Raw genomic sequence first — 21,487 nt, 5'->3', positions numbered from 1 at the left:
TTTAGTAGGGATTAAAAATTGGCCTAAGCATTCAATAGTAGGGATTTGATGTTCTATTTTACCTTGAGCCTAAACATTACTGATGCAACTGTACGAGAAAGCCAGATATTAATTTGTTGGTATATTAACGTACAAATCAATTCCTTATTAGAGTTTTGCTGGTTAAGATCTACAAGTAGAAAGTAGAATATTTGTCTGTCCTTACTAAAATAATATGATAACCAAATGCGAAAAGACACTCCAAGAAAATCTTGTAATGCAACCTTAGAATCATTGATATAATGAACATTTATTCATTGATCATCACCTATTTTCATGTCTCGACTTCCTGAGCAACTCTTGACAACTCTGTCATGGCAAAGTCCTCAGGCCTGCACAACAGGATGTATAATGCAGGCACTTATGCCTTTAGGAAACATCTAGAAATGCTTATTGTGTGCCTTGCATTGCATAATACTACTACCAACAGGCTTAGTTTCAATTAAGAATATTTGTGTCGATTATAAGAAATAGAGAGATGGTAGGAGGCATTGCTAGAACATCATCTCCGTATCCTTAACAACAATTGAGAAACGTGGGCTGTTCAAAAAAGACCAGACTTTTGCAATACAAACTTTATTACTGCAAATACAACATTACACATGCTTGTCCCCTTCAAAGTACTCCCCCGTGCTTGCAATGCAGTGTCCCATTATTTCTGCCACTGTTTGGATGCCTCCTGGAATGTGTTTTTGGGGACAGCTCTCATCTCTGTTGTCACGTTCTGCTGAATATCATCTTCACTTAAAAATGACGTCCTTTCTCGGTTTTGTACAATTAGGGAAACAGGAAAAAGTCTGCAGGGGCCATGTCTGGAGAGTAAGGTGGTCAGGGCACGATGGTTGTCACATGAGCAGTCAAAAAAGTGTCCTACAAGCAGTATTGCGTGACTTGGCACATTGTCGTGGTTCAACATCCAACTCTCGTTTTTCCAAAGCTAGGCCTTTTTCTGCACACAGTATCCCTCAAATTTGTGTGACATGACCGGATCCTGATGTTGACTTCCTCAGCACCCTTTCTGACAGTCAAATGACGATTTGCACAAATAATGGACCAAGCAGCATTGATATGTTCATCGTTTGTTGATGTCGAAGGTCGTCCCAATCTTGAATCTTCCTCGATTGATGCTCTGCCCTCTTTGAAATGCTGAAACCACTCATGACACTGCAATCGGCTCATACAGTCCTTCCCAAAGGCTTGCTGAAGCATTTGCCAAGTTTTACTTAAAGATTTTCCCAGTTTAAAGCAAAATTTTGTTAATTGATGCTGTGCAGTAAATGCAAGGTTTCTCTGCAACCCATTGTCAGGTGTTTTGAAGACGGTACGAGTTCAATCAAGTGTTGCACCTCAATTTTGCTCCTTATTTTGTTAGGCTTTTTGTAATCTTTGTTAACTTACTATTGGAATAATAGTTGCTAGACCCCTCCTTCCCCACACACACATGCATAAAGAAATACTTTATCAGCAATTACGATCGCAGAAAGCAAAGTTAGTGTTTGTTTGCTATTTATCATATTTTTTGCAAGTCTTTGATCTATGCAACCAGAAAGCATGCAATATTTTCAGCACATGTCCGTTTGGTGATATTCTCATGTGCAACAAACCTGGAGAGGGGGGATTACACACTTTGGTGTTTGTAGAATTTTGACTAATTTAATATACTTTAGCAACTTTTAAAATCTTTATTATGCGACACATGATTACTCTCATTGTTTTAAATAATTATGGTTTAAAATCTTGACATCTCACAGCTTTGATTGAACCAATGCCAAAGAAAATGTCTGTTCAATCAAAACTGTAAGGTAGCAAAGATTTTAAACCACATTATAGTATGTTATAGATACTGCTGTAAAGTGCTATGTATTGTGTTAACCCTTAGTCCCTCGCTTGCATATATGCAACAAAAAAAGTATGTCCCTTGCAGCCGCTGTTACAGAGATGCAACAAACAGCTTTAGATACAATTATCGAGGGTTTGCCACACTTATATTTGTATATTGAGGTTGAAACACTGACAGTTCGTTCGGGAACATGAGCATGAGTCTAAAGCGTGCGTCTATCCAGAAGTATAGACAAAACAAACGATTCCAAAGGTTCCCTTCCCTCCTCTGTTAGGACTAACAAAGGCCTCACCATAAACACTTCGTATCATATAACAGCTCATCGATTTCCCTAACGCACAATCGTTTCCTTCTGGACATATTTCCACAAAAGAGCCGAGTAAACAGGGAAGAAATAGATTCACAGTAGCTACACAAGATGCAAGTGCGAACGAAAAAAAACAAAAGTTCGAGTTTTCTCCCCAAAGTAGCTGGAGAAGAGGGGGCAAACTCCACATTTTTATGATTTTTTCATTGAAATTCGGGGGATGCAGCCCCCACCCGTAACCCCCCCGTGGTTGGGGCATCCAAATTTTACATGGTTGCATGCACTGATGTTCTGCCTGCAAAACAAAAGTTATCCGAAGTAGATTGGTCCCATTATGTATACAAATTCAAATTTCCCGCTCAAAGCCCCGGCGACACTGGGCTTACTTTCGTCAGACCACGCGGCGTACTAAGCTTAATATGTGCTTACAAACTAACTCATCCCATGGCAACCTCAGGGTCAGGCTTTTTGTGATTAATTGTAGGGAAACAGTAACATGGACTTGATCTCGTATATTAAATATTCTCCATTGACTTTTCAACATTTTCATGTATGTGATTGTTGAAACTGTAAATTGATTGATTCCCCCAAGAATATCATACTTAGGGAAAAATATTTTCATTGAAAGGAATTAGTGAAGTGCTTCTTAACTTCTCACTCTTGTTGACAAGATAAAATACACAGTTGCATTATGTACACTGTAAAGTAACAGTGTTCTGTTCACAACGTCTCTGCTTTCTTTTTACTAATAGAAAACTAAATGCGTGAAGATAAAAGAATGAATCTACTAGTAAGAATGACTTGTCATATTTATTGTAAAAGAAAACAAACTTCAGTATGTGTCACTTTGGCGGAATAGAAATTTCTGATTGTAGAGCTGAATGGTTTCTGCTCACCTTTTGTGCAAGTGATCCTGAGTTTGATCCCTGTAGGAGAACCAAAATTTCAGTGTTGATCTATGGTCATGAGGACGATTGGGAACTACTTGAGGGGGAACTGAAAAACTGAAAGTGGAAACCGCACCGCACAGCCCCTCTATGAGTAACAACACAGTACAGCAACGCCCCACTACAACAGTTTTACCATTCGTCGTAAAGACCATTCACAGACTGCCACTGAAAACCAAGGTCCTACTCAAAGATGACCTGGAACTCCGCATTCCAGGAGTTTACTGTATACCGTGTGAGTGTGGGACACCATATATAGGCCAAATGGGATGCATCATTGAATAGCGACGTAGGAACTCAGCGCAACATCAGATTATTCCAACCGGAAAGGTCAGGACTTGTGGAACACAGCATCACCTAGGGACACAGGATTTTATTTGCAGACACCAAAATAATAGCCAAATGTGTGGGTTACTGGGACCGATGAGTAAAAGAAGCCATAGCCATTTCATGGGAGAGCACCAATCTCAACAGGGACGTGGGACTCCAGCTCAGTCACGCTTGAAACCCACTCCTCCGTATAAACAAAGGTCCAGCCAATAAGAACACCAGGATCCAGAGCGAGCCAATAGGAAGACAGCATCTAAGCTTCGCCCCGTCATAGTCGTGTATATAACCCTATACTGGTCTCCATTTTTTACATTCCCTCATGATGAGAATAATGTATGTGCTGGAAACGTTGGAAGCTAATGCCAATTTAACCTGGCTCGTAACCTGAGAACACTTGTTCGAATCATGTCACCAGGAAAGCTACAATTCCTATTTTATGAAAATGGAGCTTAGTTCACTGATCAAGCATCAACTAATGAGGGCTTTGGTCATCAAAGGGCTATTGTGCCTACTGAGTTGTACCTTGTCTTTTTTATAAAACCCCAGTGGATTGTAATCGTAGCACATTGAAGCTGACATTCCTTCATTACTCTGGACATATTATGGAGAAGCAGGTCTAAAGTGGCTGGCAACTGTTTTACTGAACTCCAAGCATAAATGAAGTTATGACAGTTTTGAATGCGGCAACTTGTATATTTGTTATAAATTTATTGATGTATCAGAGTAGGAGTGCACGTAAAATTAAACAATGCTTTGTGAATTTTTCAATTTTCTATTCAAAATTTAAGGAAAACATGTCAAGGTATTGTATCTGTTGTACAATTTGATGCAAATAACCAATATCTGAATTGCATTTTCTTAGTGGTGAATATTGATGTTCTTCGATTGTGTTCCAGAGCTGATGCTCCTTTACTGGTTATTCATGTCTCAGTTTCAACAATTTATTGTACACTATTCTTCTTCATGTTTGTCTACATTTTTGCATTATTTATTCCTTGGTTGCTCTGACTTGTTTTAACCTGCCTTGTAACTTTCTTGTACATTTAGGTTTGTTTGGATTCTTTCTTCCCCAACAGATTCATTCTTCATTTTATGTACATACATTTGTATTTTTTACTTCTCTAGTAAGCAAACAAAATGTGGTTTCTTTTCCTAGTTAACGACAGGTGTTTTTTTTTTTTACTTCTTAAATTTCCTTATTCTACTCTGCTTTCTTCTTTCATTATGTTAATCATGGTTTTAAAGTTAGAGGACGATTAGATGAAATTATTGCCCTGGCTAGGACTTGAATCCAGAACCTTTGTGAGCATTCAATGTTCTCAGCCACTTGTAAAGGCATTTCAAATAAGAAATCGTATGAATATTTATTTTTTAAGGCTGAACTGATAAAAATCTGAAGAGGTTTTCTCAGGTAATCACCTAGCTGATTGCCCAAGAAAATGTCTTCAGTATTCGCCGCCAGAAAAGCTTCAAGAATAATACCAGTCTATGTGTCAATACCAGTTGGATGGGTCAGAATTTTATCACTGATAATAGCCGATATTTTTTTGGAGTCTGAGTATCTCAATGCCACACAAAACACTCACAGTATCTAAATATCCTGGAATTATGCAGAATTTCATTAATTGTAGACCAAATTTGTGTAAAAATGAGTGGTAATTTAATAATGTGTTCATTTCGTACAACAAATTATGCACATTTGAAAGTTAAATTTTGACACATATCGATATGTTCCAGTTCCACTGGAATATTTACATGTTGATATTTGCAAATATTCTGAATACCTCAAAGTGTTCAAGTATCAGCATGAGTGGGAATTGCAGTGAGCGTTGGCATAGGTCGGCCCTGTATATTGTATGCTTTCAACTTTAGTTGAAGAATGAAAAATCATTGTTTTTTGCCTTGAGAAATTTCAAAGTTTGCAAGCTAAATCTGTGGCCACCAGGTTCCTTGTAAAAATTTCAACTTCAGTGACATGCCATGGTAATTCTGCTTTGTTGACTTTGTAATACTTCTTTTCCAATTTCATTTCTGGTTGCATGCGATGGACAGAAATTGTCTGACCTGCATTCATGGTGTTCCCGTATTTATGAACGTATTTGTCCATTTGCAGATGCACCAAGGGTTTGTTTCGGTCGGAGGGTGTAGAATTGCACCATACGCAGCAATCCTTGGATAGAGGTGTAGGTAGAGGCTTTCGGAGGTTAGATTTGACTCTTCAGAAACCAGCTTTGGGTTCACTTCCTGCTGAGAGAAGAACTGGTGATGAAAATCTAGGTGGCTGCATCACAGCTAATATGTGCAGTGTGTGTCATAAACTTTTCTCATCGAGAGGTTGCTTGAAAAGGCATTTTCGGATACATACTGGAGAGAAACCTTTCTCGTGTCACATATGCTTCAAGATGTTCAATCAGAAACATGTGCTCGACTATCATTTAAAAGTTCATGTGGGTGAGAAATCCTTTTCCTGTCCCCTGTGTTTGAAGATGTTTCGTACAAAACCAAAACTCAATGCGCATCTTAAAATTAGACATCGCATGCAGATTAGTTAGTGTGTGATTCAAGAGAAAGTTCATGGTTCACCATCGTTCTAGTCAATCAATATTGTGAGGTGCGAGATGCCAAAATTTTGGGTGAACCTCGAAGTTAGGTATGCCCCAAATTTTATTACTCTGTTTGTATCTATAGGTTGCACTCATGTAAATTCCAGTATTTGTCACTCTGCCAGCCTTGGAGAAATTTGAATATGGCATCATCAATATGGCTGCTACATGAAACTGCTGTTTTGACTTTTAACTGTACATAACCTTGTATGGAGTTAAGGCAAGGAGATGAATGAGGTCTCATTTTAAAGAGCAGGAAGGTAGAATATACAGGGTGAGTCACGATGGGAAATATTTCGTGAACAACTATAAATATTGAAAAACTGCTTTCTCAGATATAAAGGTATGAGAGCGGCTCATGAAATTAGCGGACACAATACGTTGAACTACGTAAGGAAGTACGATTTTCAACACAAACTTAGTTTTTTTTAAAAATGGATACCCCATTTTATTTTAAGCTCAGTTGAAAGTATGGAAAAAATCATTAAGAATGGCATTTGTTGTATTGTAATACGTTAAGTAGTTGTAACGCGAAGTTAACACTTGAAACAAACATTGTATTGTGTCCGCTAATTTCATGAGCCCCTCTCATACCTTTATATCTGCGAAACCAGTTTTTCAATATTTATTGTTCACAAAATATTTCCGGTGGTAATTTTAGGTGACTCACCCAGTATATATAACAATATTGGATGAAATATGGGGGATGCTATTCTACCAATTCAGAATATTTTCATAAAGCATCTCCCAACTAGGGATTTCCTGCCCCCCTGCAATTAATCCCAAACTTGAGAAAGTGTTTTAGCCAGAAAGACGGGCGATATCTCGTTTTCTCCAATAGTGACAGCTTGACACCTGGCAGATTTTTATTCAACAGACAAAAATTCTACAGAAAAAGGGACAAGTATCTTCAATTCCAGGTTCAACCACCTGGTCACAAGACTAATAAATATGGCAAAAAAAGGTTAGGTGTCTTCCATGAAGATTTCCAACTTACTCGTGCTTGGCAGTTTAGGCAAGAAGTAAGCTATGAGCAGTGAATAGGAAGTTTACTTCATGATGTGCATGCTGTAATTGAGGAATCAAATGCACGTGTGAACCTATCATTGAATAGTGAAATAACACTGCTGCAATATGTATGTGTAAACACCTGATTACATAAGAATCAGGTGTTAGTCAAGCCAATAATACACAGTATTAGTATTTTTTTCTTGTTATTTTATGCTTTTCTGTCACTTTTAGCTAATTGTGACGAGAATGGGTGATAAATGGATGCTCACAAAGAACGTCCATGTCAAGTCTTAGATTTGAACTCAGGATCTTCCGTGGTGAGAATGAAAGTCAACGTCTTAATGTGCTCAGCCACAGAGTCAACAGTTGACATCAGGAACTGAGCATTTCTCCATGTATGTTCAGTTTGAACATTTCTGATATCTGTACAATGCAACACACAGCTTTGTGGGCCATGCTTTGTAGCTAATTTCACTTTATGTCCCAACATCTGGACTTGGTTGGTTGAGCAGGGATGCTTTTTCTTGATGAAATCAGAGTAACATTGTACCTGACCTTAAAAATATACATATTAATTGTAATTAGTAGGACTTGTTCTTGTGTTTCATCCTGAAAGAACAGTTGCATTTTAGCTGGTCATATTTCAGCCAGACATATTTGCTTTTAAAAAGGAGCTCTATTTATTATTGAGTATTATTGTATTAACCATGACTTTCGATATTATTATTGTTCTGAGTTTTATATTAGCTTCCTTAATAACCCTTCTAGAATGTGTTTCAATTCAGAATATATTGTTTAAACCTATATTTAACCACAGATATCAGAAATATTTTACTTCAATTTTTTTTTGCGCAGATTCACTAATCTATTTATTATTAAAGTGTATTATTGTATTAACCATGACTTTTGATATTATTAATATGTATATTAATGGAGAAGAAATGGTGTGAAAGTCTCAAACTGAAAGCTTGAAGTAAATTACTCTTAACTATGATGTGTTTTATTCAAAGAACGGTTGTTATGAGTACTACAGTTAAAAACTAACATGGTTAGTTATTAACTGTTCCCAGGGATTTGAATATTGGTAAATTCAGTAAAGAAAAGTTCTAAACAAATAGTTCATTGCAATGTTTGTATGGCATTGTAAGCCTGTTTTCTATGAATTTGTAATATTACAGTGGTTATGAAGATACATTTTTCAAAAAAAAAATCTTTGCTGAAGAAGGATGGAGGTTGAGTGACACCTTAACCCATGGACAAATGAATTGTCTTACAACTGTAATTTTTGAAACATAGTTCGAAACATTTCCCACATTTTCAAGGAAAAAGAAAATTGTTAGCTGGGAATCTCATTGTTAACAAGTGAATAGAGAAATTTACTAGTTCGTGAAAGGTGCCATTAATGCTTGTCTCTGTCAATGTAAATTTGTGGCATGGCTTGATTATGCAAAATGTTGTCCCTCTTTTCAACAGAAAATGACACAATAAAGTGTGTAGGGTCGGTCCTAGGTAGGAACATGTGGGACCTGATAATCTACATGGAGGAGGACGGGAGTCTTTAACCAAAAATGTTTTCAAATAATTTAAGACAGCTTTTTTCCCTCTAAACACTGGTGTTGTATACAAAAGTAGGATATGTAGAGGAGTGAAAACCAGAAAATTTACTACACTGGTGCGAAGTATTAAGTTAAAATTTAGCCTTCTGTGTGTGCAGAATCTGCACTGATTGTTTTTGTTTTTTTATCTGGTGCTCCGATGTGATGATTATGCGTTGAAAGGTTACAAACCAAATTTTGGACTGAAGAAACAAGGTGCAGTGAATATGGTACATAATTTCTGTAAGAGCAAAAGGGCAAAACCGTAGAGTGTATGTGATCTCATTTTCATATACCATGAGTGAAATGTCACGTGTGAATCTGCCAGCATGTTTTTCTGGAACCAATTTATCAGGATTGACTGATCAACCATATTTGGCAAGTCATTGATGTCACAATTGAAAAAGTCAAGATGAAAACAAGTTTGCAATGAAACCTCATCTCTTTGAAAGGCAAGATCTTAAAATGTTATGTGTGTGTTTTTTAGGTAGTCTTTTCATACACTATCATGAAGTTTCTGCTTTTCTTATCCATTGTCGATATCTTTCAATTTTTCTGAATATTTATCACAAAAAAGGGCATCTGACTACCACACGGGAGTCCATGTTTGAGTCCCGAGGGGAATTTGTCTCCTATGGGAATTTTTCTGCTAGTATTCCGTCGCAAATTGATCTGGTGCACACATAGACTTTCACAAATGGCTAATTGGAGCAACCATTAGAGTAAAGCCCTTAAGAGAGTGGTGCTAGTGATATCATCTTCTTTCTGGCCGGGAGAAACCTCAACTTCTTCTATGTGCCTTCATGGTAACGTCTAATCTGCAATAGACAGATTTACTTTTACCTTTGAAGTGTCCATTTTTTTTTTTTATTTATTTTTTTTTTGGTAAAATCACACTGCAAAGTGTATTTGTGCGTGATCAGGTAACAAGACTTGCAATGTGAATGATTCATGGAGTGGTCAGCATAATATGCTACGAATCCAGAGGTCTCAGGTTCAAAATCTCTCTAAGGCATGGATGTTCTATTGTGCATTTCATCAGTACATCGTTCACCCTTATCGTCCCAATTATCAAGGGATATAAATGTGATGTAGAATAACCGATGGAGGAAGAGAGATAAATTGAGTACAGTTTAGCCGTGAACTTACCACTGTGGAAATGGATATGTTACTAACTTAGGACATTAATTACCATACAGATCACAAATTCCACCATATTACAGAGATGTTATTGATACTTCATGACCCTTGAAACGTGATGGAGGCATTTTACAATGAACAGTCTTGAATTTCTGTCTGCATTTATGGGAAATTTCTCATCTTGGTTAGTTTGTAAATACTGTAAATTGTTCTTACAACATTGCAAGTGTCATTATTCTTTGTATTTGCTCTTTGTATCTGCTCCCTTTAGTGGAGCAGTAGAAGCACCTCTCCCCCCCCCCCCCCAACTGCCTCACTGTAGCCATGTAAAACAATGAAACCATCCCCAAGGCTCGACCAAACATTTCCCCAGCTAGCAATTTCCACTTCAGGCCAGGGAGTCGTAACGTACCCAATTTGCGTTACACGGTACGTTCCATTTTGTAGGAGGAAGAGTATGGTTCAGCTGCTGGTACCCATGGAACGTAACGAAATGCAATATGTTACAGACTGACGTTACAGAGAACGTAACAAAATGTATTATGGTAGATATTAACGTTATAAAGGAACGGAACGAAATGAGCACATTGGAACATAACGTAATATGCAATATGGTATATACTACCGTTACAAGGATACAAGGAACGTAGTAACGAAATGCATTGTGGTATATACTAGCGTTACAAAAAAACGTAACGAAATGCAACATGGTAGTAAATAACGGTACATAGGAACGTAATGAATGCAATCCTCCGTAACGGAACGAAGTGAAAGGCAATATGGTTAATTAACGTTACATAGGAATGTAACAAAATGTAAACCACTGTAGCGGAACGGAACAAAATGCAGTTGGGTACATACCATCTGCATAAGGAACGTAAATAAATTCAGTATGGTAGATGTTAACGTTACAAGGAAAGAACAATTCACAAATGTTTGCTAGTAACGTTATAGGTGCGTGACAAATATAATCTATTAAACATCAAGGAAGAAAAAGGAATAGCCCAAATCTCTTGCCATTCATTGGAACATTGCGAAAAATAACTCAGTATATTGTGTGGGATTAATGTTTCGTTAAAAATATGGTTGTTTGTAAATTAATGAATTTCCACCAGGGTTGTTAAAGGATCAGGAATTTTAAATCAATTCAATTCAGGTTCAGCAGGGAATATTAGCAAGCATAAATGGATCTGGACCGTAAAGAGCCTTTTTATGTTTAAGGTATTTAAATAAGTTCCAGGAACCTTTTTTCTGGATCAATTGAAATACGGCACAGGGTCCTTCGTTCCGGATCAATTTAAAGACGGTCTAAGTTCCATATTTGAAATGAAACAATACGCAACTTGGACCGAATTTACACTGTGATAGAACAGGTTCCGGTATTGTTGCGGAACCCAATAGAACCCATTAGTTGATGGGTTCGTGGACGTTTAAAAACCCTGATTTGAAAATTACATTTTTGGCTCGAAATTGAATAAACCTTCCATGTAGTGTAGAAATGAGTAGCCATAGGCGTGCGCACGAAGTCCAAAGGGGGGGTTAATGCCCCGCCCTAATCATGGACGTCTGCAGATATTATCGACGGAGGGAGAAGCGAGGTATTTTTCCATGGGGCATATTACCCCGATAATAGTGTTGCCCCCTCAAGAAACACCACTTGAATTCGAAATTATCGCATTCCTGCATACCCATTATAATAATTAATGTAAATTACTATGACTGGAATCAAATTATACGTGTGAAATATATACTTTTAGCTGACATTCGTTTTCTAAAGGAGAGAGGTGGCCATCCGCACCCCCCTTTCAGATTTCCATGCCCCTATATTATTATACTTTAATCCAGAAATTTAGGGGAGAGGAATTTTATCGCCGGTTATTAAACTATATTATGCTCTTGAAGAAAATGAAGTATTTTTAAGCCAATGAAAGTTCACAAAACAACTACGGCTAAAGAAGGTGCAGTGGCGCAACCACAGGGGGGGGGGGAGATTGGGCCTCAACCTTGGACGGAAATCAATTCTAAGGGGTAAGGTTGCAAACATTGAACTATGGAAAGAAAGGTTGCAGAATCTAAGAGTTGCAGGACAAAACGAAACTAAAGACGGATTTAGTTTTCACGTCTTTCGTGCATTATTTCTTCCAGACGGTCAAGAGCATCTGCAAGGAGGCACAGAAGGGCAATTGCCCCCTTTCGATTTATATCTTTATACAAATGTAAATAAAGTTATATAAAATTGTCTAGCTCGTTTCGCTCGCAATATCTGCTTTTCTTACAGTCTTGTCAATTTCAAACCCTTAGCTATAGTGGAACCATGAGCAAAACAACCTGCGCAGACCCACGACTCCTGTACACCATACTCCCGCTTGTAGGGGAGGGGGAGAGTGGACCATGCTTCCTTATGGCCCGAGGTGGAGGGAAGAAGGGAAAGCTGCGCGGGGACTTTTCGTCCCAAGGTTTTTTTCCTTGTGGTCGATGTATAGGGGACGGCGGCAGTCAGCCCTGGACGCCGAACGATGTAAATAGAAAAAAAATGTAAAAGAGAATGTCATGGGCCTCCATGATTTTTTTGCGCCATATTAAATCAATATTGTTTTCAGTTTGCAAAAATTTGGATCTAAAAGTTTTCTTGATCGCTTCGCTAGCAATTTATTTTCTGTAATGCATTGTAAATTACCAGAGGGAGAAGTAACAAGAAGTAAGTACGTCAGACTATTACAAACAGTTGAGTCTTAAATGTATGAACAATTGTTTGGGGGAGAAGAAGCGCACACATTTCAGAGGCATATTTTTTGTTGTTTGTTGTGGGGCGAATGAATTCATTATGTAATGTATTAATATAGGCTATATAAATTGTGTACGTATAATAATAGTGCCATTATTACTACTATTATTAATAGTTTATCCAAGTACTCCCCCCGCAGACAAGAATTTGTGGTTACTCCTCTGAGGGGGTGCATCATTTTCTATGTAATTGAAAACTATCGCGCTTCGTTCTCTGGCAAATTTCTTAAAAATAAAAGTAAGGACATTTTGAACAGGACACTTAATAACATAATGGCGATGTCTTCCATTCCTAACTCCCAGGTGTGGGCAGACGTTGTAACATGCATTTTTAGTGACCATTGATTTCTACCATAAATTGCTACTACTAGATAGTGAACATAGAAGTGCATGTTTGGACACACGCCAGAGATTGTGCTTATGGCAATGGTCATCGTTAGTGCTCGAAAGTTGATGTGTGTGTGTGTTCAGTAGACTTTCAGCTATGCAATTGCGGGCGCGCACTTATGTGTGTGTAACAAATTTACTTTGTTTTTATATAGTCTTGTGCAACGTACGCATACTGTACTTTAGCGAGGACAAGAATTTACATGACCCCAACTCAGCCATGCAAAAATTAAACTTTGATAGTTATTGGAGCCCATTTTAATATTACAATTGTGGGTTCAGTATTTTTGAGGTATCGATAAGACATGTGGAACGACTGATTCTAACAAAATGAGTCAAGTTCAAAAGATATGTGGATGCTATTTGTCATCTCCATTTACATTCCATGCTGTTACACGGGATGATTTGGTAGTAGAGTGATTGACTATTCGGTTTCCATTCTTCAAAAACTCATTGTCCAGAACATTAGAAAGTAACATGCTGATTTGGATACACACACAGGCAGACACGTGCGTCCATCAAGGTAATTAATGTACATTAATTTGCATTTGCGTGCGTCTTTTGATAATTTATCAGATGCCATGCAATAATTACTTAGACAAGGTAATGACAATGATGTTGCCATTTTTTGATATTTTATTAAGAGAATTTTATAACAAGAGAACTAAACTTAACCTTAGGAAGTAGCGTGTTTGAAAAACAAGAATTGATTTTAGGTTACATATTAGGAGGCTAACAGTAACGTCTGTTATTGAGTGGTGTTCCTGAGTAATTTGCTCTAAATGTTACATTTTGAGGTACATTCTAAAATGGCTGTCAAATTTATCATAAAAAATCTAAAAATTTACACTAATCTCTCACAAAGAAATAGATATCATGGGAATTAATACAATAAAAAAAAATTAGGATTTGTTCACCAACCAAGGAATAACAATATTTGCCATATATTCAACTCCCTACAACATCGAAGCTCAATTTTTTTAAAAAAAATTTAAATATACATATATTTAAAGTATGCATTCGTACTGTATAAGCATAAGAATAGAACGGAGGTTCTGAAAAGTATATATTGAAACAGTTTTTAAAATTTTGTTGAATATCTTTATTATTCTCTTAATCATTCCAAGGTAAATTCTAAAACAAGGAAAAAAAAGACCTTATTACTTAAAAAACTAGAGAAATTTTGTATCTTTCAAAACAAAGCAAATACACTGTCATTTCCTTCAGGTGTCAATTTAAAACTAAACAGAATTCCACAAATTTGACATGAATAAAAATATATTTCATACTCTTGTATAACATCAGTATATCTGTGCAATTTTGTGAACAGGTAAGACAGCTACTCAAAACTAAATGTATTAATTACTAGGAAACATTAAACAAGTACGAGCAAAATTGTTCTTTTAATTAAATTACTTCTTATGGAACCTCTGAAAAGATTTTCTTTGGTTACAGCTACTTATGTATAATGAACTATAAGATAAAAGAAAAAATCAAGTAATTATATACATTATTAATCTAGACAGTAATATTCCCCACATTTTCAACATGTTGTACAAGATCTTTCTGTGGTGTATCATTGGATTCCACAAAGTTTGCTACAATGTTTGTAGTCAATTCTGTGCTGCTATTTCTGAGATTGCTTTTTAATGAAGATTTAGTTAGATTTTTTTTCATGAAAATATAATTATTTCTAATAACAAGTATGTCATCAATAATTTCGGTTGCCATATTACACCTGAGTGGGTTTAGTATGAATTTCAGAGATGAAAAGAGTCTCTCGACACTAACTTGTGTTGCAGGAGTAGAGAGAACAATACAAGCCAAAATGTACAATTCGGGACAACTTGATTTTCTAATTTCCCAGAAATTTAGAACATTTTCAGTCCTTTTCAGTCTTCGAGTTGAAACAAAGTAAGTGTCCAATAATGACGCAATATTAAACTTTGGTGCAGATATGGTATTCCGCCGCAATAAATCTTGTTTCTTTAAGTAGTTTGTGACATGGTCACTGTCATCATCTTCAGTGCTGGAATCTTCTTGTTTCTTTACCTCTCCACACACTGATAAGGATTTCATGTGTTCAAGTCTTAACCACAACTTCTGGAGATACACCTTCGCCACATGGATGTTTTCTTCACTTAAAACAGAAAAGTACCTGGGATCCATGTAAATAGAAGCAAGAAATCCTGGATACTCAAATAATGATGGAAGTCTCTCTTCGTTATTGACATATAATGCTTGTTTTTCTCGTTTGTCCATGCCCTCTACTATGTGGCGTGCAAGGTCTGTGTTGATTGTTGATGTTTTAAGGCGACACTCCAGCCATATCCCGTAGAAGTCGCCAAGTAGAAGCTGTTCTTCTTGCAGCCTCTTTGTGGCTACTTTGGCTGGTTCCAGTGACGTCAAAATAGCCTCAATGTATATCCAGTCTTCTTGCTTTATTTTAACTTGCTCTTGATAGTAATCCCCTATGAACTTTTTAAGTGTAAAAAGTGACTGGAGCATATCATTTGTGCTGTTCCATCTTGTCGGGACATCAAGGGATGGTACCGGCAGTGATTCTGCATTCAATTGACGCCGTGCTGTAGGCGATCGTAAGACACGGCATGCTGCTTGACATGTCACAATAATATCCTTAACTTCAGGAATGGAATTGAGAGCATCATTCACGACTAAATGAAGAGTATGCGACGCGCAACGAACGGATTGGAGACGATAATCTTTACTCGTCAATTCCATTTCAATATCTTCATCTTCGTAAGTGTCTTGAGAAATATTAGACATCTTTGTTTCTTGATCTTCCCCAATAAGTTTCCCGGCTTTAATCATGTTTGCTCCAGTGTCTGTAGTTAAACTATATATTCTCCACGGGCACATTATACTTATCCAGAATGTTCAACAATTCGTAACGCAAATTGCTACCTGTTTGAGACACAAATAACTCTTGAACTGACAAAGTACGCAATTGGAGAGCCCCATTTACAACAAACTGGACGTTGACACCAAAGAATGATCGTCCATTTTTCGAAGTAGAATCAACTTTTAGATGTATCAATTTTCCGTCCATTTCGCCGCGTATTGTTTCTCTGATCTGCTGGGCCTGACTGAATAGCATGTTCCGTACACCTTCCTTGTTCACGATAAACCTGCAGAGAATAAAATTTGCTTTAATCCTTAATTGATAAGTTGTTTCTTGATTTTTGAAATTTTCAAGACATTTGTTTCAAACCCAAAATAGAATTAAAATTCTTTAAAATATTTTTCAAATAGTATGAATTAATTATATTATCAAGCTTTCATCAACTAGGCAAATGCTACAAATATGAGAAAGCAGAACACTTTTTTGGTGAAAGTGAAAAAGATTGTTATTTAAAACCATAATAGGTTAACCTCTATCAGTGTGTCTAGAAACTAACGCAGCTTGCATGCAATAAACAGTGTTATTTGATGCAATCAACGCTCTTTAGTAAAGTTTGAACTAATGAGGAAGTTATAACACCACCCTCCCTGGTCACAGCACTGGGCTTTGGCAATAGGTCTTTTTGCTTCATTCAGATATACCTAAGGCTGTGAAAAGGATATATGTGACACCTATATTTTTTTTATTTTCTAAAATATATTAACAATAGTATATAGGGGATATCTAAATAAGTTGTACTGCATGCTCAGTTCCATCCAGCACTGGAAAGCTACAGAATGTTAGCATAACCTGTCTCTAGGCATATGGAGTACAGTGAGTTTGTTTTGTCTCTGCGCAGAGTTAGCACGTGATATGGGACAGATGCCGGCATTTTCGTCCCGTAACGTCTAGCATGCAGACAATTATACAGTATTTATATTACATATTCCGACCTAACCTGTGTTATAAGAGTTTAAAACGAACGCACTGTATATGTAACAACTTTGTAAAATTGAGGAAAATTTGACATAATATTTGAAAACTTTATATTAATTAGTTTTGTTTGAGTGTACAAAAGTGTGTTAAATATCATTTGATGAAAAAATGTGTCTCATACATATCAGTCTTCAGAAAATTACTTTTCCAGACAGTTATACTTAGTTTACTTATTCAAAGAGTAACTGTTGCAGTTGAAATTACTCATGATTATGTCAGTGAGTAACTAGTTTTACAGTTATTTGAAAAACTAACTTAACGTAATTGCATTCCTTCTAAACATTGTAAGGATATACAGAACTCTCTACCTTCATTACATGAGGCTGGATCAATAAAATCAATGTATTTGAAGTAACCTGAAATGAATTTCTAAGGAATTCTAACTAAAGAAGGTAGCTGTAACCGTAGCAGAGTTTCATTTTTGCAATAGATGTAACTTTATGACGTTACTTTTACTATTCTTTAAGACAAATTTTTAACTTTAAAATTTGTAGCGTTGGGGGAAAAGTTAAATTTGGCAACACTGTTTCAACTATGGGCTCCCGCGTAGCCAAATTATTAGTGATTTAACATTTGGCGCTAGCGGTCCAGGGTTAAATTCCTGGTGGGAGCCCTCCAAAATTTCAGTCCTGCCCAGCTACGCGAGGACAGTAGTTGAGCTAGTTAAGGAGTGGGTTCTGTCTTGAAAGCCAGAAATAGCTGCGATGGACTATGCGCGGACCAAGCGTCATCCTTTGAAAAATCAGCTTAGAGTTGTTGGCATTTGAATAATTAGTCTTGTTTGTATACGTCAAATTGATTTAAGGGCCTTTCTCTTAGAGGGGTAGTTTAGCTTCCAACTATTTCTTTTCTGGACGCTTTTGTTTCCTTTTTTTTTCGGAATCTCCTACTAAGGCAAGAAAGCTGGGCTTCGTTCCATTTTGAATTTAGGACATCCACGCTTTGTTGCAATTCGTCATTTCTAGTTGCTCATTAAAACTTCAGTGTTTGGTTTAATCTTGATTGTTGTCATAATATTACAATGCGATGACATACCACAGACATAAAATCCAAAATAAAATTTCTTAAATATTTATTTTCTTGTAATTAATGATCATTGGGTGTGTTCAATTTTTCGCAATAAAATATCCAACAGAAAGTAACTGCAAAAGTAAGTTATTCTTTAAATTGAGTAGCTGCACCGAACCTACTTTTTGAACCAAGCAACTGACTCGAGTAACTTTCCGAACACTGATTAAGACTGTCCGTTACTAACAATGAAAATAATTTCATTCGTATACAATGTGAACATACTAAGGAATACATGTAAAGGACAATCTGACGACATTGATGAAAATACGCACCTGTCAGAAGCTGGCATCGCTTCCAAAAGAGGATTCACTATATCTTGAAATGCTTGGTCATTCATCAGTGAAAAAGGACGTCCGTGCTCCGAGATGAGTCGGATGCAAGACTGCCTGAGGATGTCTGCGGTCATCTTTACATTTAGGAGAATATTGGCTTTCGGATTACTAGAGATAGCATTTCTCATTTTCTTCTTCTGCAGAAATGACAGCTTATCTTGATGCCTCCGCTTGATATGTTTCTCTAGGTTACCACTATGATCTCCCTATAAAGAAAATAGTTTTATTCATACTGAAAGAATTAATATCAAAGTAAAATCTATGTGCGAGTTTGTGTATTCGTACAATATACCCATATACGTAAATATATGGAGACCACTAACTGTCATTATATAACAATATGCTTAATGTATGGAGATTAGTCACAAATTGGAATCCCAGCACTTTTTACGCCTGATTAAAATACTATAGAATACCCTACACATAGTGGACCTTCCCCAATATAAAATACGTCGAAATTCTTGAACATGGGGAAAGCTAGACTACAATGCGTGTGGAGAATTTACAGGACAACGAGCTGGAGGCAACTATAGAGGGGGGCGTGGTGATAAGTGACAGAACAAGACTAATTTGCGGTATAAGCTCGCCTAACTTCTAGATAAACTCTACAGGTTATAGGGAGAAAGTTGTGCTTATGGATTTTGAGATTTTGGGAAAAATTGAAAGTCAATGATTGGGATATGCATTTGAGTTGATTTAGTATATTTTACTTCGCTTTTCTGCCAATTTTGTCTAATTGCGAAGTTGGGGATGAGTGATATGATGAATGGGCACACTTTTGCTCTTTTTACTATAATAATAGAACAAGTAATTTGATTTTGAATTTTAAAAAAAGGATGCAAAGATTGCTCCAATGCAAGAACAATGTGCGTAAAAACTTTGTTCAGTAAAGTCAATTTGTTCAGGCAAATTTGCTTTGAATTTTTAATGCTTAAGTAATGATAAGTAACTTTTGTCAATTCTAGGTAATTTTGAACATTTATAGTAGTTTTCTGAAGATTTTTTGTAGCGTTTGACATTTTATTAATTGAATATCTTTTACCCTTATTTTTCAAATTTTGTCATGTGATAATGTCCTCTTGCTGACTGAAGTAAACCTAGGACACACTGCTTTCAGTATCTTTCAGTTCTTTCAATGAGAGTATAGAGGAGCTTTTCCATGCTGATTTCGATGCATAAGTATTAATTACTAAGCAAATTATCCACCATCGCGTTTGTTCTGTTTTACCCAATGAGAGTTGCGAATTTGAACAAAGCGCCAGACAAGCAACTGAATCTCTACACAAGCATTTATTTCTCAAACACACGCACGATGCAAGAAAAAAAATTAACAAAAGTAATCTTTGTCAATTTCCCACACGATACTGTGTATCGTACTGTACACGTCTTTACTAGCAGACAATCATTTTTATTTTAGAATCTCCGTCAAGTGTTTATTGATCATATTACTTCAGCTTTATTCTGAAAAGCCATTGCAACTTTTGTCTTCTGTAACAATACAACATAAAATTATTTTTTAAAAAAAATGATTTTAAATCTCACGTATTTGCCAATTCTGCATTAATCTCACTGCTGCTAACAGTGTGTATTACTCCATTTTCCGAACAAGTTGTAGTAAATTTAAACATTTTACACTTATCCATTAAATTTATCAAAAATTAACTCATCAACTGTTAAGGAATTAATAACAAATGATATATTTTTAAAATTTTATTTTTAGGTCATTAATTGCTTCGCCCTGTTATAAACGCTATTTCCTTGATATTAACCAATTACTGCAATTCAATCCTGGACATATTGGACACCCATTCAGAGGTGTGTGTTTTATAAACTACAACCCACGGAAATCTTTCCTGAACCTGATATTTTGTCTTTCCAGTAAAGTCACAATTTGATCTGAAATATTTTCATACGTTCAGTTTTGGCCCGCAACGCCATCAATAAAGCATTTGGTTTCTGACGAAATATAATGTATGTACCAAACGTAAAATTTAACTTACCACTCCATCAAATTGATCAATTTAGTCCAATTTTGCATATACGAATTAAAATAATAAATTTTACTAAACAATTCAAGTGATGGAATAAAGGTCCTACTTGGAATGTTAGAATGTAACCATCCTCCGCAATTTTATATGGATATACTAGCTAATGGATAGTAGGAATTTCCCACGATTGCTCTCTCCACGAAAACAGTCCAGTCAAAGTCTGAGCTTCCCCTTGTCTCCTCCACACCCCTGGTCCTACAGGGTTGCCACACATCTTAGCTGCTCAGTCGACACTTCGCGCGTTGTACAGTGGGATCCATGAGTATTACCGTGCAAATTGTCCATCACCATGTTAGTGCATTTTATTTGACCCAATAAGAGCTTCAAGAATTAAAAGAAAACTCAAAACAAGCTGTTGACAACTTCTGCACCAGTATACATAAAAATCCATCGCTTAAAACACATAGGATGTACGAGAAAAATAACGAAAATAGTCGGACAATTTGCCGAGCAATATTAGTGCATCGCACTGTACGTATGCGGTTGATTGCGTCAGCTGAAATTGTTGCTTATTGGTAGAAGAGGCATATATTTTTGGTAAATAATACAAAATTTCGGTACAATTTTCGGGTTCAAATGCGCTAAATAAAATAAAAATTCGTTGTTATAGCGGTGAAAAATCTGATCAAAAGTGGTGTATAAAATGACAAATTGAATATAATCCTAAATTTGATTAAAAAACTGCACTTATTACACAAAATAAGTATATCCCTTATAGTACATTCGTAGCATATCAGTTCTGTTGGAACGCTACGCATTTATGTAGTTACGAGAGTATTAAGTCTATTCTGTATAAAGGGGTCAATTTATGCTTCTCAAATATTTACAGCAGAATTAATCATTTCTCCGTGAATTACCTAACTCAGGATATTTCAAACTTCAGAAAGTATCGCATCGGTAAATAAACTAATTTTGTGTTTAGGAGTATTTCTTATTTTGCAGATCATTTCGTTACGAAACAGGGTAGGAAAATGCACCTCACCTTTCAGAAACATGAAAAATTAACATTACAGCATGTCATTTCACATTTCGTGTTTTCGTCAAAAACGAAATATGGATGTGTCTACTTACTGGCAAGACTAGGTGAGCGGCGTGACCTTGACTGAACTCTTTTCGTGACTTTAGATTTATAAATTAGCAGTTTGCACCTTTTCA

The 21,487-nt window shown here is 36.4% G+C and overlaps 1 protein-coding gene across 2 annotated transcripts in view; it reads left to right on the top strand.

The window, feature by feature from the left end:
* The window catches only part of LOC145999028 (uncharacterized), a 55,142-nt gene that overhangs the window by 11,719 nt on the left and 21,936 nt on the right, over nt 1-21,487 (top strand). The window lies entirely within an intron of this gene.

Source organism: Lepisma saccharinum, chromosome 14 (assembly GCF_977018435.1).
Source record: "Lepisma saccharinum chromosome 14, izLepSacc3.1, whole genome shotgun sequence".
NCBI classification, from domain to species: Eukaryota; Metazoa; Arthropoda; class Insecta; order Zygentoma; family Lepismatidae; genus Lepisma; species Lepisma saccharinum.
This window is presented reverse-complemented; position numbering and strand designations above follow the sequence as displayed.